Genomic DNA, 8,411 nt, shown 5'->3' on the forward strand with positions numbered 1-8,411 from the left:
AACTAGCCACGAAACGACACAACCAGCTATCCTTAGTAGCCACACACGCAGATGACAAGCAACATGAGTTTGACTGGGACAACACTACTTCGATAGGACAAGCCAAACAGAGAATTCCTCTAGGGAATTCCTAGAGGCATGGCACTCATCCACTGATTCAATCAACAAACATGTCGACCTGGACCCAATATACCGGCCACTGCAGCGGACAGCTGGAATGACAACCGGAAGCGGCAGATTCAAACCACTACAAATGCCGGAGGAAGATCACAGAAGCGCTTCACAGGAGGCTCCCAAGCACTGAGGATGTCACCTAGACAGGGGATGAAACATCTGCCACAAATTCCCAGCTCGGCGAACAGAACCACAACAACGAGCACCCGAGCTGCAAATCTTCACACAAACTTTGAACCTTCAATGCACTATCTGGGCCAACTTGGCACCTATTGTTAAAGTTCACTTGAGAATGTAACTTTAACAAAATTCTGGAATTTACATATGAAAGAACTGAAACCAACATGGTCATTCTCAAAGATGAGAGACTAATCAAACAATCCAAGTCTTTTTCAATATATAATTTCAGTTATATCACACTGTAAACTTTTGCCATAAATTCTGTGTCTTACGATCTTATACTCTACAACCATCTGATGAAAGAGCAACACTCCAAATGCTATGCTTCAAAATAAACCTGTTGGACTATAACCTGGTGCTGCATGATTTTTAACTAAATATAATTGAGGCATAACCTCCCTATTTTTATTTTAGTTCATTTTGTGATAAATGATAGCATTCTCTAGGCAGTCCCCAGGTTGCAAACAGGTTCCATTCTTCAGATCATTTGCAAGTTGATTTGTACACTATTTGGAACACAATGCAAAACAATATGAAGCAGCCATTTGTAAGTACAGGTATTATTTGTAAGTCAGCGATTTAAAACTTCACCCCCGTATGACATTGTGTCCATAAGGTGGATGTTTATAAATCAGAGACCCCTTGTATTAGTATTTAAAATTATTTGTTGTACTAGCACACTCACGTGTTGCAATTCATACACAAGACATGCAGATCTCTCTGCATCTCTCACGAATTCTAACTTGAAGTTCTCACTGTTCTGATGATAGTTCAAGCCTTTCCCTTAAATTCTGCTTTATGCCTCTCACCATTTCTCTCACAGCTGGACATAAAAGACCCTGTCACACCATTCAAATCAAAGCAGCATGGTTATTCCTGTTGTCGTTCTTGACATTTACCAATTAACCAACATTAAATTAAACCTGGATTATCTCATTATGAATACATTACTATCTGTGAGTGCTTGCTGTGTACAAATTAATTTCTACATTTCAAGATTTGAATAGTAGCTCTATTTCAAAAGTATCTAATTGGTGAAAAAGTACTTTGGGATACCTTGGGACAATAGATACAAGTTTTTTTTTTGATGAGGCATTCTGTTACCTTTTTGTTTAAATGACTTGTTAAAGTGAAGTGCAGAGTGTCAAGAATGGTTCTGTTTGAATTACAGGTTGGCTCTCTTTTTCTTTCTGATTTTCAGTTTCTCTGCACTACCAGGGAGCTTCGAAAGCTCAGATTTCACTCTCTCTTTACTAATCACATCTCATAAACCATTATCTCAAGGCTCATTCTGTGTGGGATTGAAGAAATGCTCATCCAAACTAACAATTCTGCACAGTTTCATCTGGTGTTTATATGTAACAACATTTATGAAAAATAAAGCATAACAAAATCAGGGTTCAGATGATTCCTATGTGGAATAATAGTTTCCGAGGTGTAAGATAAAATCAAGAATCTCAGTGGATTGTCCGCATTGCTTGTATGTAGATTAACAGAGTATAGGGAGGAAAGATTGAAGTTTAGTTGGACAGATTTGACTGTACTGATTTTCATTGGGTTCCTGAAGAAATCTGTGATGTAAACTCCAAACAATACTCTTCTGACACTGAGCTCACAGACATCGCTGAGTACTCCTTCCACTCCACCCAGACATGAATCTTCCAATAAATATCTATTTTGTTTTCTGTTTCTCAGGCAATTTTAAAATTTATTCCCCAATGTTTAGCCCAAAACCCAATGGCTTTGTGGCTTTTATGTGGAACTTTATGAAATGCCTTTTTGGAAGTATTGGTCCATCATGTTATACAGTTTATCACAGATCCCCTTGAGTTTTTCACCTCCTCACAGAAATTGAGGAGATTGGTCAGGCTGAGCTCATTCTCCTCTTAGGCACCATGATGCTATTCAACCCTGTCAAAGAAGAAGAGCATGCAATCATTGACTCAGACCTTCACTGCTGAACAGCCCACCAAAATTCACTCTCCAGATTAACACCAATCATTTTGAAGGTGGGAGTGAACTGTATCTCTTCAAGGATATTCCTTCAGGAGAGGAGCAAGGTTAATCACAGCAGTCAATGCTGAATTTCTATCTTAAATAGCCAAATGATTTACCATTCATGGCATTTTAAATAAAAGTGAATCTTACACAGCCCTCACAGTTTGTTTGAAGAGTTGCTGTAAAGAAGGTTTTGCATAGGGCGAAAGCTGGTCGAATTTAAAGCCATGTCTGACAGGATCTAAATGAATCCAACTTTGCCAAATTAGACTCTAACCAGAGTTACTGGCAACTGGAAGGCACTGTCAATAGCTTCACTTTCAGTATTTGAAGTTACAGATTTGAGAAAGCCAAGATTGTCCATAACTAAACAGTGATTTATTTTAACACTCCGTGTTGTTGAATATCCAACCACCATTTACTCTCAAGATTCACACTGTAGAAATGGAGACTTCTTGGAGGATGCTGGGAAAGTCAGCAACTGTTGAACTGCCCCCAGCAAACATTGATATCTTCAGGAATGATGGAAAAGTACAAATGTTGAGTTGGATACTGATTGTCCAATGGAACCAGAATCCAAATCTCCCTTGATATTGTTACATGACTCCTCTAATTAGCTGTGTGTTCTCCTTCATTCCTGACAAGCAAGCTGTAAGTCTCTGAGCTCCCTGGCTCTCTGTGTTTAATGATGGAGAGCAACATGGAAGTGTCAGGTCTTCTAAAGGAAATTGATTGCAATTTTTTCAGATGTTAATCTCCATTGATCAATACTCTACCTTTAAGTTAAATTGGGATCTATTCTGCCTTATGTTTGCTTCTCAGAAAGGCTTCTGAACGGAAGGGTAAACTGCTGACCATAAAATGAAAGTGTCGCAGTTTTGCCTGTTTATCAAAATATAAAAGAAGGATAGAATGTTTAGTTTGACTTGGAATAGCAGCGAGCTGTAAAGAAAATCTCTCTTGTCAAGTCATAATTTCGAGTTAGTGGTTTAAAACTGTATTTGTTAAACACTTAACCGTGTGTTACAGGGTTCATAAACCTAGAGAGTGACAGGCGTCTGTCTGTGCTTGTCAATGTGCTGCCAATCATGGTGCCTTATCACCAATGGACAGCAGAGGTCAGTGTACATGTCAGAGACTGGTGCCATGGTTAATGCAGGCCACTGCTACTGCATAACTTATTCTGTCACCCAGAATTAACCCATTCCTGTCTTTCCTATGTTCAGAAAGGAGAAGTGGTGTTTATGTTGTGCTTTTAAAACATTAAAAACACTTTAAAACCAATTCAGTACTTTTGAAGTTAAGGCATTTCTTTCAATTTAGGAAACACAGTAATTTGCACACAGCAAGCTCCCACAAACAGCACTGTGAAAATAACTAGACAATCTGTTTTTCACTGATATTATGGAGAAATGCCCCCCCACCCCCAGTTCCCACCCAACTATTGATTCTAACTTGTCCCTGATCCTGACCAGACAGGGAAACCCCCAAAAATGCCTCCTATCATCTGTCTTTGTTTGGAGTGAAGACAGGCAATTTCTATGAACTATGACAGATTATGTGACATTGCAAAATTCAAGTCAGCCCAATCCAAGACTTTGAATTTCAGAGATTCTGGTTTACATAAATTTTGCTTTTGGAGCCAATTCTCCCTGTGTTCCTTACTCAACGGTACTAGCATTCACGACTGAAGGCTGGCCAGCCAAACCTGTTCAAATGCCGCATTAGTATTGTCCAGTGCCATCATGTAACCATCTTCTGCACAGAGCAATTAGTCTACCACACAACCTCTAGTGCAAATTCCTAAATGACAAATATTCTCTCTTAATGTTGGTCCTGATGGTGCCTCAAGCTTGGCAGAGTGGAGCCCAATACTTATCTTTTTTGCTTGCTTTGCAAGTAAAAGGTAAAAAGTTGTGGTTTTCAAAAGGTCACAAACCAGTCCCCAGAGTCCTCTTCCACACTTGAGGGGCAATGCAGAAAGGAAGGTGGTCAATCCTGTCAACCTCTTTGACCAGCCACTCCGAACCTCCTATGCCAGAAATGTGTGCTCCAATGTCTCAGTGCACACAAACGAAACAGACAAGTTGGTGCTCGCAGGAGGGGCGATAGGAAGTGATGGAATGTAAATTGTAAAATTTAAGGACTTTTGAAGTTAGGCCCAAACCCTGTTTGATTTCCAATGTTGCGTAACACACAACACATTTGGAGTTTACATCACAGATTTCTTCAGGAACCCAGTGAAAACAGTACAGTCAAAACTGTCCAACTAAACTTCAATCTTTCCTCCCTATACTCTGTTAATCTACATACAAGCAATTAGAGGAGTCATGTAACAATATCAAGGGAGATTTGGATTCTGGTTCCATTGGACAATCAGTATCCAACTCAACATTTGTACTTTTCCATCATTCCTGAAGATATCAATGTTTGTTGGGGGCAGTTCGACAGTTGCTGACTTTCCCAGCATCCTCCAAGAAGTCCCCATTTCTACAGTGTGAATCTTGAGAGTAAATGGTGGCTCGTCCTTTATGAGGCAATGTCAACATCCTACATTGTGATTATACTCACTGTACTATAAACACAGACAACACTAGTTCCATACAGAGCATTCATACTTGGCCAAAGCAACACCTGTTTTTTTAGCCAAGTTCCTCAGTGCAAAAATAGTTTTGAATTATATTCTCTCAGTGTCCCAAAGTCAAAGAGGTCTCGTCAGTTCTATTGTAAGGAAGTTAGCTATCCACCCATTTTTGCATATCGTCCATTAGTAAATTCACTGAAAGTGAATTCTTTACTCCATGAACCATATTTCCCTCCAACTGCTCTCACCTGGGACCCATTGGAACGAGTGTCACACCTATTTCTTTGCTTTCGCTTACTCTTACTCTGGGAACATCAGAGCTATTGCCAAGGATTCCACTGGGACTGGATGAAAAATATTTGCCTCTGTAATGCTTTTATTGTTTTCAAAGGAAGCAGAATAAGCTCATTTACTAAATCATATCATTTTAGTACTCATAATTGTACTGTACTCAACAAGCCAAATCAGAGATGAATAAGAATGGACCCCCATTGCCAAATCCCCCGATGTTGGTCCAGAATGCTTGTTATGAAACAATCATACATTCTGTTCATTCCCAATTTAGTTTTTTTTAACTCCTGCTTGTGCAACAGAGCATTCTGTACTGTTACTGAAGTGTTTACACAGTATGTACCACATCATTATCATGAGAATCTATCAGGAAATAGTTCATGTTTGTTTCACATGAACACCCACAGTACCTACACAATGTTATCCTCTGCATTGTCAGCAATCCATTATGATCCCAACTCTGTGATCATAGACCATTGAATCTAAGTACATGGCACAATTTCTCTGACCTCTTTGCCTTGCTTTCTGACTCTTTCATTGAAAACTTCATTGCCAAGATTGGTACAAAACCACATACCCCAGACTAACTTGGTTAGTATTAAACTAGCCCATCTCAGCTGGGATATAATAGGAGTACTACCATTGACTTAAATTCTCCAGAGAAGTCACAAAATCAGGCAGGATCTCTAGCATTTAATTGTAATCCAATTCCCTGCTACAAAGTTCATGTGTGGGCTTTGGTGAGAACAGGATAATGTTCAGCTGTGATACACCCAAAGGCCAAATATTCTGTCACCAACCAATATGCAGAAAGATATAATAACAAAAAGACTTGCATTTTTACAGCGGACACTCACAGCCTTGGGATCCAGTTTAGCTCGTCAATTACCTAATTCCCTTGAAACAGTCGTCTCTTTTGTTATATAGGCAAGCGCAGATGACAAATTATGCATAGCAAAATTCCACAGACAGCAAATGAAATTAATGCCCAAATAATCCTTTGGCCAGGGTGAGCATTTCTGCTCATCTTAAATTCATATTATGGAATTATTATATTCATGTGTGTATGGAATGAGCTACGAGAGGAAGTGGTGGAGGCTGGTTCAATGACAACATTTAAAAGGCACCTGGATGGGTACATGAATAGGAAGGGTTTAGAGGAATATGGGCCAAATACTGGCAAATGGGACTAAATTAATTTAGTATATCTGGTCAGCATGGATGAGTTGGACCAAAAGGTCTGCTTCCATTCTGTACAGCCCTATGAATCTATAACTCTGTCTGGAAGGAGACAGTGCTAACAATGCATACCCTCATGCAGTACTGCAATGAAACCACTGAAGTGATGCTTGAACTCATGATCTATCGAGGTGACAATCTTGCCAATAAATGTTCAGTTCACTGGGATACTGGAGGACAAGAAATACCGTTGGGACTGTTGCCCAGCAACTGTGAAGAGAACAACGTTAAGGTAGCTGAGGTTTGAGTCATTCCACCTGTGTTTTTTAAAATACTATTTTGCAGTTGAACAGAGATCAAATGCAACTGGAAATGTGAGCTCTTAATGCAAACACACCAATTGTATGGAAGCTGAAACCCATCAATAAGATCCATCTGGAATCACTTTGTGGAATTCAGTAATTGATTCTCAGTACCAAGCATCTCTGCAACAACTCCTGTCTAGTGAAAGCCATAGCAAAGAAATCACAGAGAGTTTAGCTGCTTCGTCCCTGTTCTTTCAGCAACATGTCCATATCTGGAATAAATGTCAGGATAAGCTCGGGTTGTTTTCTTTGGAACAGAGAAGATTTACTTGAGGTGTATACTGTCATGCAGGGTCAAAGTGGAGGGAAAGGATATATTTCCTTGAGCAGTGAAGTCAACAAACAAGGGGGCATGGATGTCCAACAATTGTTTATGAACAGTAAACATTCACAGCCTCAGAATCCTGTAATTTTTTAATTGCCTTGGAAGTGCAGAGCCCCTTGTTATATCAGCATTGTGAAAGATAAATTATGCACAGCAAGATTCCACAGACACAAATGAGATTAATGCCTGGATAATCTGTTGGCCAGGACACTGGTGAATACTTCTGTTCATTTTCAATTAATGTTGTGGAACCATTTATCTTCATCTGGGAGGGGACACTGCCCATAATGCAAAACACCCTCAGTATTACAGTGAAGCTTGAATGCACAAATCTGTGACTCAGACGCAAAAGTACTGCCAATAAGCGGAAGATAATGGGAAATTTTATCACCCAAAGCATTGTCGGGCTTTCTGCCTGAAAAGGTGGTAGAGCTAGAAACTCTTATCACATTTCGCAGATTAGGATCTAAGGTCTGGAAAATGGGTTGACATTCAATCACTATGAATACATGCGTTGAATGTCCTGTTTCTGTGATGTAAATTTCTATGATATATATTAAAACTGACATGACTCAGGCAGGTTAACCCAAAGTCAGAGGTAAGAGCTCAGAGCAACACATTAATCTGAAAGGATTCTTCAGCCACAGAATGGCTCGACACAGCATAAAGAACTTTGTAGAGATAGTAAAGCTGAAACATAACTTCTTTTCATATCCACAAAGTTAACCAGACTAGAGGTAGTACAGGTTTAGGGTAATGCAGAGAATGTTTCACAGAGATTCCATTGAGTATTTATTTGAAATGGTGGAACATGTTGACAGAAAGGTGAGACCAGACACTGGATCAATTTCAGAAATAGCGAGATGAGAAGCCATAAAGTTGAGATTCTTGATCTTGTGAACTGTAGGGCCTCTTTTTGAGTGCTTCACACTCAATTAAGGCCCGGAGAGGTTTTCAGAGTTGAAAAATGCGGTGCTGGAAAAACACAGCAGGCCAGGCCGCGTGCAAGGAGCAGGTGAATCGACATTTCGGGCATAAGCCCTTCTTCAGGAATGAGGCTGGTGTGCCAAGCGGGCTGAGATAAAAGGTAGGGGGGAGGGGATTTTGGGGAGGGGCGCTGGGAATACGATAGGTGGAAGGAGGTGAGGGTGATAGGCCGGAGAGGGGGTGGTGGTGGAGAGGTTACCACTGCCTCCGACATTATAGTCCCACAACACCGCACCACCCGTTTCTACCTCCTACCCAAAATCCACAAATCCATCTGCCCCGGCTGACCCATTGTCTCAGCCTGCTCCTGCCCCACCGAACTCATCTC

At 40.3% G+C, this 8,411-nt stretch overlaps 1 protein-coding gene across 5 annotated transcripts in view; it reads left to right on the forward strand.

Moving 5' to 3' along the window:
• Window positions 1-8,411, forward strand: part of LOC122543076 (transcription factor COE2) — a 263,609-nt gene that overhangs the window by 53,223 nt on the left and 201,975 nt on the right. The gene's annotated exons all lie outside the window — the stretch shown is intronic.

This window comes from Chiloscyllium plagiosum, chromosome 42 (genome assembly GCF_004010195.1).
Source record: "Chiloscyllium plagiosum isolate BGI_BamShark_2017 chromosome 42, ASM401019v2, whole genome shotgun sequence".
Taxonomy (NCBI): domain Eukaryota; kingdom Metazoa; phylum Chordata; class Chondrichthyes; order Orectolobiformes; family Hemiscylliidae; genus Chiloscyllium; species Chiloscyllium plagiosum.